Genomic DNA, 16,879 nt, shown 5'->3' on the forward strand with positions numbered 1-16,879 from the left:
CCTCACCAGGACGATCGGAAACTAAACCTCGCAGGAAGCGAGGTTGCACGTCCGCTGGAGGGAACCCAACCTCAGGGCTGAAAGGGTGGATTTCGGGGGTGGATCCGACACCGCGGGGCGCTAGGGGTGCGAGATTATGTCATCGAGGCGAGCTTTCGGGGGTGGATTACGAGTGATAGACAGTGGACAAATGGCGGGCCGGCACCCGGGCTGTTGTCGCGCGGACTTAACGAACGACGGGGTTGGACGAGACGGGAAAGAAAACGGGTTGGAATTGACGCCGGGAGTATGAGGCCTACCCCTCGCTTAGCATATGAGCCTGGTTGGCCCAGGTTAGTGCAATACTCTCCGAACTTAAGGTGAATGAAGGGTCGCGATGCTAGAACAGATTTTCTCTTTAAGAAGATCCCGTATCGACACAGGGTAGCTTCAGGCAGGGAAAACCGGGAAATGTCAGGGAATTTTAAAAAGTCAGGGAAACTTTGGAAATGCCAGGGAATTTTAAAAAGTCAGCGAAAACCTGGAAATGTGAGGATTAATGACAGAAGTGTCAGGGAAAATTGTAAATTTACCTAAATTAGCTTTTTAGAATAGATTTGACGTTTGGAAAGTCAGAGAAAAAATTCAGGGAATTCCACGTTCGAAATCCCTAAAAAATCAGGGATTTTCAGCATTTGTGAAAACTCCCCCCTCAGTAAGCTTATATCACGTCGCACCAATTCCTTCTAAACGTTCCGATTTGAGTCCCTACTTTGATCATGGCACGCTGGCCGACTTTGAATGACCGATTGCATAAACGCGATTTTCGAAGGCGCTTTGATGTGGCCGACCACGGTGCGACACGGAGTATAATAGGATCGGGGCAGTAAGCGCGCGCTAGCTATTAGGGAGAAAGTGCATTTTCCAGCGCGGGGCTCACAGTTTAAAGAGGGTGCTAAGCGCTCGCTTTGAGGTGTTTTGGCGGGGGGTTGGGGGGGGGGGGGTTGGTGATGATGAAAGCAACTTGCGAAAGCGGCCACTTCGACGTCGCACAACGGATTGAATCAATTAGTGAGGACGGACATGAAATTTTTGACTAAAATTGCAAGTTTTGATGCTCGTTGCGTCACATTTTAAATTTCAGGGGGTGCTTGTGGAAGAAAATTTCACAAGGGAACCAATGAAGCCACGAATGCAGTTAGACGGTATTGTTCCTTAAGGTCCAGTTACACGATCAAATTGAGCCATCAAATTTGGCCTCTCATTGGTCGCATACTCACCTCAGGTCTTTTTCCACGAATCAGAGCTTCAGTTTGATGACTCAATTTGATCGTGTAACTGAACTTCTGGCCATCGGCATGGATTACATCTGTCTCGGTATGAAGGTGGAGGCTCTAGACTGCAATGCTACGGAAAAACGCCGTATGAGCATTCCATTGCTGCCAAATTTCTTCTCAGCAAGAGTTATTTTAGAGGAAAAAAATGAATATTTTTCCTTGAAATACTCGAAATATCTAGCTAAATTACATACGAACGAAATTTTCTAAAAATCGGAAGAAAAATATTTATGAATATATTCCAAAAAACTCGTCATTTGTTTAACGTCTGGGAGCTCATGTGGCGTTTTTCTTTTGGACGGTACACAGTGGACCGAGTCAATTAGAAAGGTCGGACATGAAATTTTTGACTAAAACTGCGAATTTTCATGTTCATTTCGTCAGTTATTAAATTTCAAAGGTTGCTTATGGAATAAAATTTTACGAGGGAACCGATGAAGGCACATTTAGAACCTCAAAGTTTTGTATAAACGGATGGATGGGCTTTTAAAGTTTCCGAATTTTGTCCGACCTCTCGTATTATCTCGATCTACTGTGCGCCGTGTCGAGCTGCCCGGTGCAATAACTCCCGTGGCGAGCGCCACTTGATCGCGGGTAATTAATCGGGAGTCGTTTTCGTTGTGAGTCTGCGAAGCGATGTAGTTCGCAGCTTCAGTTGTTGTCACTGTTTATACAATGGTTCGTGCAGCCACTTGAAAGTACTTCATTCTTTCAAAAACTTAGCTTTACATACAGGGTGTTCCAAAAGCCCCCTCTCCTCCCCAACCCCCAAACTCCACTCGAATGCGATAGTTTTCCTCAGAAAAAAACACGCCTTTAATAGGTAGAATTTGTTTGTAATAATTGGTAAAAGAATTCTTTAGTCTCCTGACAACAGAATTGTGATCTTAAAATTCAAAAAAATGACAAGTAGCTGCACGGAGAAAAAAACTTCGTGCGTGGGACCCGAAGTTTAGGTCATATGGATCTCTGAAGTTTTCGGATTGAGCATCCGAACACTTAAGGTCCATCTGCTGAGGTTTGGATCAAACATTTCATCTGAAACTTCAGTTCTTACATCTGAAGTACTTCAGATGTAAGAACTGAAGTTTCAGATGTGTGATCCGAACCTCGACAGCTAGACCTAAAGTGTTCAGATGCTCAATCTGAAAACTACAGAGATCCATATGACCTAAACTTCGGGTCCCACGCACGAGGTTTTTTTTCCGTGTGAGATTATGCAACTAATTGATGCAATTTATCGCACGTCGCTTTGACACCAAAAATGGCGTCCATAAAATCACCTCAAGTAATGATTGGACCGCATCAAGCAGAGAGAAACCAAGACACACGAGCTATCGCCAAATTTAATCGAGCATATTAATTTTTTACATGAAACTGGTTGTCCGGATTTTCGGGCATATTTCTCTGAATTTTCTACATAAAACAAAGCAAATTCCTAAAAATTATTAACGGAATCAGCACAAACGTTCTCGTGTGAAAAATTAAATCGCCCAGTTTTTGCCATGGCAATAGCTGATGTGGCTCGGTTCCTTTCTGCTAAGCGCGGTCCGATTGTGAGTACAGTCCTGCGTTCTCTATTTTATGCAGAGTTCGCAAGCTTCGGCAAAATCGATGATTCCGCACGGGAAAGGTTCGCACTCGTGAAGCGAAGGTGAGAGGCCACGAGGCGGCATGAGCGTCATCTCCGGTCATCATCTGCAGGTGCCGTGGCGATGACGGGCTCCAGCGTTTCGTCGCGTCGGAGCGAAAGGGACTCCCTCGGGGCCCGCGAGTCCGCACCCGCAATCCCACGGTCGAGCGGAGCTCCCTTCCACGAGTCATTACGCCGCCTCACGCCCCGTCTTGCTCGTTTCAATCAGCATTCACGGCAAAATGCAGCCAATTTCCAAGCGAGATCCCGCAGGACTCACGGTCGTTTACCAGCGCTTTGTGAAATCAATTTAACGCGGCCGTATTCATAGTTGTTCCGTAAACAGCTCCTTTCCTTTGGAAGCCATGCCGGTAATTTTGAGGTTAGGTCATGCAGCAATGGAGATGTTGCATGTGTGAGGAATTTGCGATTTGACTATTGATTCTTATGTAAAAGTTCGCGAGAAAACACGATGGAGCCACTGGTTTTCTCTGAGATCAACTCCCAAGCTCAAAAAAAGCTCTCAAGTTGAGGCCAAAATGGAGGGGATACCCCACGCTATCCTGAGAGTCCACCTCTACATCAAAACAAACTCTCAATGCAAAGATAGGGAGCAAATACATTGACAGGGCTGCTACTTTATTTGGGGACTCCAAAACTGAAAGCACGGTATCACTGTCAATGTATTTGCTCCCATTCTTTGCATGGAGAGTTTGTTTTGATGTAGAGGTGGACTCTCAGGATAGCGTGGGATATCCCCTCCATTTTGGCCTCAACTTGAGAGCTTTTTCTGAGCTTAGGAGATGATTTCAGAGAAAACCAGTGGCACCATCGTGTTTTTCGCGAACTTTTACATAAGAACCAACAGTCAAATCGCAAATTCCCCACACATGCAACATCTCCATTATCTACAAAAATCTCCCAGAATAGCAAATAGCTTTTGCTTTTAACCAAAAAATAGTTAATTCCAAAGGAAAATAACTGTGTAGAATTTAACACTGTACATATATTAAGTATTTTTTAAAGAAAAGAAAAAGTTACACGATTTCGAAAACACTGTAATTGCGCTGGTTCCTTTTTGCTAAATGCGATCCATATGGACGTTGTTTTGCAATAAAAAACCGAAATTTCTGACCTTCTAATAGCTGGATAAGCTTCTATCTGCATCGAGAAACCAATAGCAAATACGCTTTTTCTAAAAGGAGCCAAAAATTGTAGTTCCTTATTGCAAGATGCAGTTAAGTTATAAACCCGAGACGCTCTTCGCTCTCCCCGCCACCACCGCTACCACCACGCGATTCATCCCACACGTTTCAACGCTGACAACCACGTCACGGATTCCTTCCACACGGAAGCGCATCGAGATCCCGACACTTATATCTCGCTCAGTTCCACCTCGAATCATCTCAACAGCTTCAAGGTCATCGCCGCCAAATCTCAGCGAAAAATCCGCGGAAACTCCAGACTTTCCTCGAAAAAGTACGGCGGTCTTCAACGTCGGTATCGGCAGATGCATCCTGCTGACCGATTCGCGGTGTTCCGATGCATTTTTCATGAGCCGCGCCACGATTGCGTCACGGATGTTTTGCACTTAACGGAATTAGTTCATGCGTTCCCGTTTGCCAATTTTTTTGAATTTTCATAATTTTCAATGATCCGGAATTGGTGATCGTGCCCGATAAGGCAGCGCTGTATGCATGATAGATTAGCAAGGCGAGGCACGATGACGATGAAGCACACAACTTGTTGTTGCCAGATTTTGCTGAAAATTAACATAATGCCGTAAGACTCTTTGTAAAAAGTGCTGATTTTCAGCATAATTTGGCAACCGTGAATTCACAACTGTAACAGAATTACGGCGGCGACAAGGCCCGCGCGAGTAGGCGAGTGCGAATTTCGGATGATTGATAGGAATACCGCGGGTCACCTGACCCCGGGGAACGTGTTGCATCCAGTGGCGTGGCGTGCTTTGCGATATATCGATCGATCTGCCATTTAACCCTACGGAAAAGGGTCGATAGACAGGGTGTTTGCAACGAATGCTTTAATGATCGATTCTTTACCTCAGCTTCAAATGGAGATATATCGATAGAATCGATCCTTAACGTCTCGTCACTGGTTGCATCGCGCGGAGCGAGCGGAGACGTCTTGCAGATTCGACCAATCAAACCCATCGGTTTTCGACAGATCGAACCTTTTTTTGGACCTCGCGAGGCGGTACACTGGAAAAAAACCACATTGGATCTAGAGTCCAGACTCTTAAAAACATCGACAAGAAAAAGTACTCTTGATTCAATCAGAATCTAGCTTAAATCAAGAACCAAGCCTCTTAATTTAAGCGGATTTCGTTTTGATTCAAGCAAAAATCCGATTGAATCAAGAGCATTTTTTCTTGTCAATGTTTTCAAGAGTCTGGACTCTAGATCCAATGTGTTCTTTTTCCAGTGTACCAAAATTACGCACCAAAGTTTTGATTTTTAAGTCCCCGAATCGGTAGTACCGATTTCAAAATAAAATGGCAGCTGGGAGATTTGGGCGTAAAAGTACTAGCAAACCTCTAAATGAAATTCTCTTTTGGTTCCATTTTGGGTCTGCGTATTGCGTTGACGGCTCGCAAAGAAATTGAGGGAAAGGACACGTCGTTCACTTTTGCTGAAACGATAAGAGAAGTTGTGTCTCACAGGAAATGACTCAAAAATCACGATGAGTTCACGGGGGAAAATATGGAATATACTCCTAGCATCACGATCTCCGTAATATATATTTATTCCTCCTAGGATGTAAAAAAGCATCGATATATCAAACAAATTTTGCCGAAACAACGAGTTTAGCTTTTCACTCTTTGTAAAACCAGAGAAGCAACAGTGTAAGTAGCATACTTCAGCAGTCTATTGGTGTTAAATCTCGCCCGAAAACCCTAAATCAAAGCCAAATGAGACTTAGCGCGAAATATCGCATCCGATTAGTCAAGTCGACAAGATTTGGTCGCGCGTACACCACGCTGCAGCACAGTAAATGCACAAAATATAAAAGAAAAAATTAAAGTGCTTTGGGAATCATTAAATTTGACACGGAACCACCTTAATATTTACAAAACACATTTTATATTTTCCTTTAATACATATTTTTTTTCATCAATTTAAATGAGGAAAATCCATGCAGAGTGTGCAAAAATTTCAAAATCATGAGCTGTAAAACGCCGACTCCGCGATTTTAAATATTACAGCCAAACGCAGAGCGGAGCGCGCGGCGTGCTACAGGCGCGGCGCGAGACGCCCACTCTAACACCTACAAACCTAAGGGGATACTTCACGCATTGCGCAATGCTTGAAGTATCCCCTTAGGTTTGTAGGCGGCAATGCGCGTTGGGAGTAGTTGGCCAGCCGCGCCGCGTCGCAGCGTGCCACGGCGCCTCAAGCAACTATTTCACAACAGAGGTGTTGCACGGTATCAAACGAAATCGAAGGCGCTCCAACATTTTAAGATTGATAGGCGTCCTTTGAGAGTACGAAGCATTCCTCGCAAAATAAATCAAGGTACTACGGCACGAACTCCCGTTCCGAAAAAACGCGTGGACATGAACTACTAGAAGAACCAGGTGTACGGACAAAAAATCGTTGTCGAAATGTCCTTCAACCATTCTTTTTCATTTGTGTGATTATTATTATTATCCATCTTTCAAGTTTAACCCGCTAAAACCGTTAACACTTCATCTCACGCTCAGAATTCGGTCGCGAAATCACCATGAAGTGTCTCATTATCTTACCACAAGATTGCGGGTCTATACTGCCTTGCTGAGGAAAAACGCCGTACGAACCCTCAGGCGTCGCCAAATTTCCTTTGATAAGATACTAATTTATTCGGAAAGTCGTTAACACTTTTACCCCGACTTTTTAGACAATTTTATTCGCAATTCAATCTTAAATATCTGAAAAGTTCTAGAGAGAATATGCGTAACTTTCTTCAAAAATAAACATTTCCTTGAAGACAATTTGGCAACATTCGAATGCTCATACGGCGTTTTTTCTTAGCATGACAGTATAAAAGCTCCCTCTCTCGCACACATAGATCCGAAACGGAAATCACACCGCACGAGACCGAGGATCCAAGCAGTGCTTTGCGATCTATCGATTGATCTACCATTTAAACCTATGCGAAAAGATCGATAAACAGGGTGTGCCTTAATAATCGATTCTTTACCATGGCTTTAAAGGAGATACATCGATAATCGATCAGTCGATCACTAACGCCTCGCCACTGGATCCAAGGCTACGCTGCCGTGTTAAGGAAGAACGCCGTATGGACATTCGAGAGTTGCCAGATTTCCCCGATTAAAACATGTGTTTTTGAAGAAAGTTATGCATGGTTCTCCTTGAAATTTTCAGACTTTTTAGATGAAATTACGAAGAAAATCCTTTTAAAAATTGGAGAAAAAATCTTCACAAATTTTCCGGAAAACTCGTGATTTGTCGAAGGAAATTTGGCAACGCCTGAAGGCTCATATGGCGTTTTTCCTTAGCACGGCAGTACGTGCTGATGAGGGTGGAGGGGTGGTTTCGATGAGATTTCGCCCCGGAGCCAACCGCTGGAACAATAAGGGTGGTGAGGGTAAACAAAAATAACTCGGCGAGTAATAAGTATTAACTTTTTCCGAGAACCGCGCTTTTCTCGGCGCTTTCGCGGCTTTTTTTTTTTAATTTCATCGCGACCTGTTGGCTCTTCGCGATCCGGGCCGGCCCCCTCCGGGTGTGTGCGCGCTTCGTGGGGAACTTATCCCCGTCATTCCCGCGGAATTTTCCAGCGGGGTTTTCCTCACGGTCAACGACTTACGACCAGTGTAAACAAAGACCAAACCGAAGGAGGAGTGCGAGTTGAAGAACAATCTGAAGCTATAGGGATCACACCAATATCAGCAAATAAGGGTCGTAATCATCGTTGTTCTTTAAGCTACTCCTTTCCTAACGAAACCCCATCATATCACTGCCGTGATAAGGAAAAACGCCGTATGAACCTTCAGGCGTTGCCAAATTTCCATTTATTAAATACGAATTTCCTGGTAAATTTATGAATATTTTTCTTTCAATTTTTCAGATAATTTGGTTTGCAATTTAACATTAAGTTCCTGAAAATTGCAAGGAAAAATATTCGTACCTCTCCTCAAAAATTAACTATATATCGGGGGAGATTTGACAACTCTCGAATGTTCATACGGCGTTCTTCCTTAGCACGGCAGATCAATTCTACGTAACTTTTCGCATTCCAAGCCTGAAGTCAAAACATACCCTTTTCATTTGAAATTTTCGACTAGGGCCCACCAAAGCCCCAAAATTTTCGGGGGGTCGTAGCCTCCATAATTTTGGAACAACGGGTCATGTGGCACATCAATAAAAAAGGTATTGACCTCGTCTCGCAGGAGACTTTTAGGTTTCGAAAATCGGAATCTAATCTAATTGAAATTCGCCCCAAAAATTTCCCAAAATGCCCTGTAACTCCAAAAAATTGAGGTTTAGGGAAAAAGTGCATAGAATAAAAGTTCTTATTTTTGGCCGTAGACTTTCAATCAGAAGTTAGAACAAAACCTTCCTATTTGAAATATGCGCGAAACGGAGGACACCCCCTCTTAAATCCCCCCCAAATGGGGTTTTTGGACGTTAAACATATCTTCATTGAATTCTTTGGGGTTAATTTACCCCTGTAAGTTTTCGTCCCGAAGCTCAATTTTCGGCCGTTTTCGAGGAAAAGATAGTGGACGGGTGCTATGGAACACCCCGTATATATAGTATAAAAGCATGAGAGTTATGCGTAACGTCTGAGATGCGGAGCGCTTCGGCAAGTCGGACCGCGAAGCGATCAGGGGGCGTAGCCTTCTAGCATCTACAAATAAATTCATCAAAATAGACTAAGATGGTCTAAGACAAGATGAGATACGCTAACTTGAAATTTTAATTCATTCAATTTTCAAGTTGTGCGGGCGGGGGAGGGGTGGCAACCCCTTGTTCCTAATGACCCCCCATCATCAACTTCCACACCAACCCGGGCACCGAGGACCCCTCCCGTCTTTGCGTAACCTTCAATTTTTTGCCCCCTTTGTCTCGCGCCCGTACCCCCGATTTCGGGTGAGCTCCGGATAAATGAGTTTTTGAAGACGGTCCACCCCTCGCGACCAGAGGCGTGGCGTGCTTTGCGATATATCGATTGATCTGCCATTTGAACCAACGGAAAAGGATCGATGAACAGGGTGCGCTTAATAATCGATTCTTTACCATAGCTTCAAATTGGGAAGTATCGATAATCAATCATTCGCGCCGCGCCACTGCTTGTTTCCTGTTTACAACCCTCCAGCCGGCCGGGGACGGTCCTTCTCTATCACTCAAATCGGGGAGGAGGAACCCGGACCCTTGATTGTGAGTGTTTTTAAGTCTCCGAGCTCAATCGTTAAGTGTTTTTATCGCCGGATCTCCAAGTTCCAGTGCCCCAATTTCCTGGTAACTCGACAGGATAAAAATGATCGGAACGGACCAGTTTTCGGTTTGGTACAAAGACGTCGTGTCGACTCGGAGCTAGGGCCGAGACAACTCGGGGAAAATAGGGGAGTCGTCACAACCAGTGGCTGGTCAAAAATGGAGATGTTGCAAGTGTGAGGAATTTGCGATTCGGCTGTTGATTCTTAAGTAAAAGTTCGTGAGAAACACGATGGTGCCACTGGTTTTCTCTGAAATCATCTCCCAAGCTCAAAAAAAGCTCTCAAAGTGAGGCCAAAATGGAGGGGATATCCCACGCTATCCTGAGAGTCCACCTCTACATCAAGACAAACTCTCCATGCAAAGATAGGGAGCAAATACATTGACAGGGCTGCCACTTTATTTGGGGACTCCAAAACTGAAAACACGGCAACCCTGCTTATGTATATGTATTTGCTCCCTATCTTTGCATGTATAGTTTGTCTTGATGTAGAGGTGGACTCTCAGGATAGCGTGGGATATCCCCTCCATTTTGGCCTCAACTTGAGAGCTTTTTTTTGAGCTTGGGAGTTTATTTCAGAGAAAACCAGTGGCACCATCGTGTTTCTCGCAAACTTTTACGTAAGAATCAATAGTCAAATCGCAAATTCCTCACACATGCAACATCTCCATTGGTAGAACTGTTATATTTATTCTCGTTTGTGACACTGTGAAGGCTTAAAATACGGGAATCAATCAGAAATAGATTCGCATTGCATTTACTCTCGGTATAAAAGGACCCTAGAATCGACATATTCAAAAGATTTAAATGAGTAATAACAGTGTTGCCACCTTCCTGGAATTGCCACTGTACAAAATATTCTGTTGACACTGTGCATAGTGGCAACTCCACATAAGTTTGAGCTAACTTCTAAGATCGGTGCCGAAATTAAACGTTGACGAGCAGGCAATCATTGTAGGCTGGCGTTTAAAAATTGGATGGAAGTTTAAATTGGTTTTCGAACTTACTTTCAACGTTGACTGTTAGGATAATGAGCGGGGTCCATCACTGATCTCCTCACATTCACGCCTGAATCAACGATTTCACTTTTTAGAGTTTTTACTTATCCGTCGGCCTCACTTTAACTTTTTCTTCGGTCTGAAACACAGGATAAAAACAGAGGAGTCATTATTGATTTGGAATTGTTTTTATTGTTCATCAAACTACAAGAATGTGTTCAAGTTTATTCAGTGACGAAGTATGAATCATCTAATATTGATATTTTTCCATTTGAAACTATGGCAATGAATTGATCGAGAAGGAATACCCTGATAATCGATCCTTTACCACAAGTTTAAAGGGGAAAGTAATCGATTAATCGTAAAGCGCAACATGCCTGTTAAATCAACTATCGATATTTTCTCATTTGAAGCCATGATAGAGAATCGATTATTAAGGTATAACCTGATAATCGATCATTATCCATAGGTTTAAAAGGTTTAAATCGATCAATCGATTTATCGCAAAGCACGACATAACACGCCACCACGTTGATTTCGTAACCGACAAGATCATCCCAGTTTAGGCTTGACCATCCAACATGAAGTAGGAACAATTGGACCGCTTGCAGCAGAAGAAAACCAAATCACTCGAGTCATTTCCAAATTTTTTCGAGCGTAACAAAAATGTTCAGTTTGTTTCCAATGTGGCTTTATGTGAATGGATATCATTTGATTATTGAACTTGTAGACATCTTTTAGAAAAAAAGTCCAATGTTACGAGAAAATTTTCCGATGATTCTGAAAACTTTGAATAATTTTAGGTTCATCATACTCTAGAGTCTCTTCTGCCGTGCTAAGGAAGAATGTCGTATAAACATTCGAAAGTTGCCAAATTTCCTCTGATGAAACATGTATCTCAGAAGAAAGTTATGCATATTTTTCCTTGGAATTTTCAGGGACTTTAAGTAAAATCGCGAACAAAGTTATCCGAAAAATTGGAAGGAAAATACTCATAAATTCACCAGAAAATTCGTGTTTTATCAAAGGAAATTTGGCAACCCTTGAAGGTTAGTACGGCGTTTTTCTTTAGCACGGCAGTATCAGAGAATATCTTTTTGAAATTGTTTCTAGATATTTCAAGGTACACGGAAAAAATTAAATTACTTAAAAAAAGGCACCGCAATGTTTCAACGAAGATTTCACAACACAAAAATGCTACTTTAACCACTATTGTAAGCTAATTTTACCACGGGGGTGGTTAAAGTAGCATTTTTGTGTCGTGAAATCTACATTGAAACATGGCAGTCACTTTTTTTAGCAATTGAATTGTTAAATCAGCAATTTAATTTTTTCCGTGTACATCTCAAGGTCAGACAGTGCGTAATTTCTCGCTGCCTTTTTTCCCTCAACGCGTTACGTCGCGGAGCAACGCGTCGGCTCACTAATGTCCCGTCCTAAAAAGAGGAGTGCTCTCTTATTGTCTGGAAAAACTCGCATTTTAGCGAACAGCGTTGCCAAATTTCCCGCCCAATCAACCCGAAGCTGTGCTGCCGTGCTAAGGAAGAACGCCGTATGAACATTCGAGAGTTGCCAAATTTTCTTCGATAATATTTTTATTTTTCAGGAAAGTTATCAATAAATTTCCTTGAAATTTTCAGGAACTCTAGGTGAAATTGCGTAAAAAAATCAGCCGAAAAATCGGAAGGAAAATATTCATAAATTTACGAGGAAATTCGTTATTTATCAGAGTAAATTTGGCAACGCCTGAAGGCTCATACGGCGTTTTTCCCCAGCACGGTAGTGTGACCGCTTGGAACGATTCGGCACCTCCGTTTCGCGACGGGATTACAACTTTTCCACCAATTTAACAACTTGGTCGCAAATCCCCCGCCGTCGACGAAATTCGTCCGTAATGATTTTTGAGACCCCTTAACGTCCCGCCCGCCTCCCCGGGGGGGGGGAGTATTGCCGCCTAACTACTTCACAGGCCCCGAATTAAAAGATTTAAGGCCCCCGCGTAAGCGCTCTTTAATTGCTTCGCGCAGCCTCCGAGAGAGCAGCACTTCTGCCGTGCTAAGGAAAAACGCCGTATGAGCCTTCAGGCGTTGCCAAATTTCCTCAGGCAAATCACTAATTTTCAGGAGAATCTGTGAATATTTTTCCTCCAATTTCTCAGATAATTTTGTTTGTAATTTTCCCTAAAGTGTCTGAAAATTTCAAGGAAAAATATTCAAAAGTTTTCTCAAAAATAAATATTTTATCGGCGGAAATTTGGCAACTCCCGAGTGTGGTTATACGACGTTCTTCCTTAGCACGGCAGTGTATGAGCGTCGTAGTGTTCTGCCGTGCTAAGGGAAAACCCCACATGAGCCTTCAAGCGTTGCCAAATTTCCTGAGGCAAATCACTGATTTTCAGGAAAATTTTTAAATATTTTTCCTCCGATTTCTCGGATATTTTTGTTTGTAATATGATCTAAAGTGTCTGAAAATTTCAAGGAAAATTATTCATTACTTTTCTAAAAAATAAACATTTTATCGAAGGAAATTTGGCAACTGCCGAATGTTCATACGGCGTTCTTAACTAGCATGCCAGCACTGGTGCGTAAGAGAAAACCAGAGATAAAGAGAGACACTGGTGTAAGCTTTTACTTTCGGAACTCCAATATTCAGCTGTTGACCTACCACATTATTGGCTGTTGGGCATTCCGTCGTTTCGCTTACGGAAGCTCGTAACTGCGTTTCAATAATGCCAAATTTCTCCTTGAAAATTGATTTTTTTATCGGGAGAATGGCCCCGAATTAAAATATTTAAGGGCCCCGCGTAAACGGTCTGTAATTGCTTCGCGCAGCCTCCGAGTGAGCAGCTGCCGTGCTACCAATAGAAGCGCTTCATTTTTATTTTGTCTTCTTTGTCTATGGCTTTGTCCATCAACGTCAATAATCAGCCTGCAGAGATAATATATTTTAGAGACCCTCACAAAAAGCATCTAAGCGATGAAATCGGGTGATGCAAAGGTTAAGTTCGGAGATCAATGCTAGTTTTCGCCTGATGATACTTAATGAACAACTTGTTGAACAGTCGATCCGCCTGATGTGCCGCCCTAAGCAAAAACGCTGTTACTCTATACAGTTTTTTTCCCAACAGTATGTTTATTACAGAAAAACCAACGAGCAGAAACTGACGCTGGTTTTCGTTTGATGATGATTGATGCGTAACTTGTTGAGCAAATTATTCTCCTGATTTGCTGTCCAAAGCAATAACGCCGTAACTCTATTTTGATTTTTTCCCCGACAAATGATGATGAACTGTAAAATTTAGAGGATCATTAACGCTGCACATTTTAAAACAGCTAAAGCAAATAGAGAAACAACTTCAATTAACCACAAGTATGCAGGCCCAGCCGCTCAACGACGCGCAACCACTATGTAACGTGAGGATGCGACTTTCTCTAAGGCGCTGCATACAACTATTCGTACTCGATGGATGTGCGTGTTGCATACGCATGTAATTGAAGGCGTTTTAACTTCCGTTGCGTTCGCAGTGCTAAACGCAACAGTGAGAGTGACCCTATGTATGCGGGTATGCCATACGCCATGTTCATACACGGCTTATGATAATCACATGACTTTTCCTACCCTGATCTCATCGGATAGTGATGACTAACATTCGTATTGGTTTGCAAAGGGCATGCTTTTTGACGTTTTTCAGCATGAACCGCATCTAACACATAAGAATCTACCTTAGCTATTACGGAATTATCTTTTAAAGGTAAACATTGGATCTACCTATAAATAAAGGTACCAGATTGGATCATTATTAAAGTTCATAAAAATTTTTCGTTTGATGATGATTGATGAGTAACTTGTTGAGCAAATTATTCTCCTGATTTGCCGTTCAAAGCAATGACGCCGTAACTCTATTTAAATTTTTTCCCCCGACAAATGATGATGAACTATAAAATTTAGAGGATCATTAACTTTGCACATTTTAAAACACTAAAAACAAGAAGAGAAACAACGTCAGTCAACCATGAATATGCAGGCCCAACCGCTCAACAACGCGCCATCTCTGTAACGTGAGGATGTGACTTTTTCTAAGGCGCTGCATACAACTATTCGTACGCGATGGATGTGCGTGTTGCATACGCATTTAATTGGAGGCGTTTTAACTTCCGTTGCGTTCGCAATGCAACAGTGACCCGAAATGTGCGGATATGCTATGTTTATACATGGGATATAGTAATCACACGACTTCTCCTACCTTGATCTCGTCAGTTAGTGACGAATAACATTCGTATTGGTTTGCATAGGGTATGCTTTTTGACGTTTTTCAGCATGAACCGCATCTAACACATAAGAATCTACCCTAGCCATTGCGAAATTATCTTTTAAAGGTAAACATTGGATATACATTTAAGTAAAGGTAACGGATTAGATACATTATTAAAGATCATAAAAATGATTTAGAAGTTCATGTATTAAAAATGAGATCATTTTATTTTTAAAATAAACTATACTATTTCCTGTTGTGCACGTCCATAATAACACGCCAAAAAACGAGTTTGTTTTAAAAACACGAAGAAAATATTTTCAGAATTTTTTTTAAAACAATTTTCTGTAATTAAAAATAAATTGTTGCAAGTACTGTGGAATTTAGCATTTAGCAACCTGAATAGGTACTCTAGCTATATTGTGTGTATTCTCCCGAAACTTCATTTCTTTCGTTATTCTGCTGTACTAAGGAAGAACGCCGTATGAACATTCTGCTGCTGCCAAATTTTATACGACAAAATGGTTATTTTTAGGAAAGTGATGCATATTATTCCTTGAAATTCTCAAAATTTTTAGACCAACTTGCGAACGAAATCATCCGTAGAATCGGAAGAGAAACTTTCATAAATTTTCCCGAAAATCCGTGATTCATCGAAGGAGATTTGACAACTCCTGAAGGCTCATACGGCATTTTTCCTTAGCCCGGCAGTATTGCTCTCTTAAGTAATGCGGTAATTTAACTCTTTTCATTCCTCGAACGTTTCTAGCGTAGCTCTTCAATCCTTTTCTCCTTCCGCAATCGCATCCGGAGTCAGTGGCTTTCACCAATGGTGAGCTAGAGCCCCAAGTTGATTGTATCTCCCCATGAATTCATGATAATTGAGATTCGCACTATAGCCCAGGCAATAGAGGATAGAATAGGGGTTTACCTTGCAAAATTTAGGTGAAATCAGGTTATGATTGATTCCTATGTAATTTTTTACGCTGAATCCGAATTTTTGGTTTCCCAACAAATTTTCCTTGTGCTAACTCCGGAAAATCGGAAAAACCGCGAAAAATCACGTTTTTCCGCGGTTTTCCCGAGATATCTCTTTTCCAGTGCGATATATCGAGAAATTAGTTATTTCCAAAAATAAAGCTGATAAAATTTCCTATAAAAATGATCCGAACGTTTTTTTCATACGGCCATTAGGGAGAGTGCTGGAGCTGTGGAAAGCTCTAAAAACTCGTAAAATCGCGATTTTCCACGGTTTTTCGCCACTTGTGTGAAATAAATTTGTTCTTTCGCAAAATTTCAAGATAGTCTTACCTTAAAAATTAATGCTGCTTACTTTGAAGACAAAAATGATGACAATTTTTTCTTTTCAGGTCCAGTGGGAGCGGTTTTAAAGCCGCGAAAGGCCGTGAAAAGCTCGAAAATCGCGATTTTCCGGCATATTTTCGTAACAAATCCGTTCTTGTACAAAAAACTCATTTAAAGTGACTTCAAAATTCAATCTTATAAAATTGTCATCATACATACGTAGAATTTGCTCCCTTGGCGCACCCTGGTGCTCTGCGACATCCAAACGCCAGGTGGGCTAATCTACGTAAGGATAAGTAGACAACGAACGACGTAATAAAATAGTGCAATTTTCAACATACTTAAATGATGTTGAAAGTTCCTTGTATATCTAAAGAAACAATGGATATGGATTTGTCGAAAGTGTAAATAATGCAAAAAGTTGTCATTTAAAGAATGTACTACTACAATTTCTGGAATGATTTTCCTAGATTTCCGGCATATTTTCGTTACACATCCGTTCTTTTGCCAAAAACTCAGCTAATGGAGACTTTAAGATTTAATCTTATAAAATTGTCCACACATATTATGACGTGAAAAGCTTTTAGCATGGGTCAAAAAGTGCCGCATAGAGGATTGTGGGTAGCTCAAAAAATGCGAAAAATTGTGATTTTCCACTTTTAAGCCGCAAATTAATCATCTTGTGTAAAAATATGGGGCTAAAAATATACCTCAAAATTTAAAATTCAATGTGATGATGTTATCGGAGGATTCAATTGCACAATTATGTGTCGAAATTTTAATGGTACATGTGAGACTGCACCCAATGAGGACTTATCCGCGGAACTTATCGTAGATGATCCTGATGATTTATGAAATATGCTCCTTAATCGTTCACAGAAAGAACAGCGGACGACCGAAGAGATGAAAGAAG

At 41.7% G+C, this 16,879-nt stretch overlaps 2 protein-coding genes across 3 annotated transcripts in view; one reads left to right on the top strand and one right to left on the bottom strand.

Moving 5' to 3' along the window:
- LOC109037684 (glycosyltransferase 25 family member) overlaps nt 1-16,879 on the top strand; it is a 323,369-nt gene that overhangs the window by 214,549 nt on the left and 91,941 nt on the right. The window lies entirely within an intron of this gene.
- LOC109037686 (cannabinoid receptor type 1A) overlaps nt 1-16,879 on the bottom strand; it is a 276,308-nt gene that overhangs the window by 196,874 nt on the left and 62,555 nt on the right. For both annotated transcript variants that reach the window (XM_072305158.1, XM_072305157.1), the window contains one exon: nt 10,419-10,548. The gene's annotated coding sequence lies outside the window, so the exon portion shown is untranslated. The remainder of the gene's footprint in view (nt 1-10,418; nt 10,549-16,879) is intronic.

This window comes from Bemisia tabaci, chromosome 10 (assembly GCF_918797505.1).
Source record: "Bemisia tabaci chromosome 10, PGI_BMITA_v3".
NCBI classification, from domain to species: Eukaryota; Metazoa; Arthropoda; class Insecta; order Hemiptera; family Aleyrodidae; genus Bemisia; species Bemisia tabaci.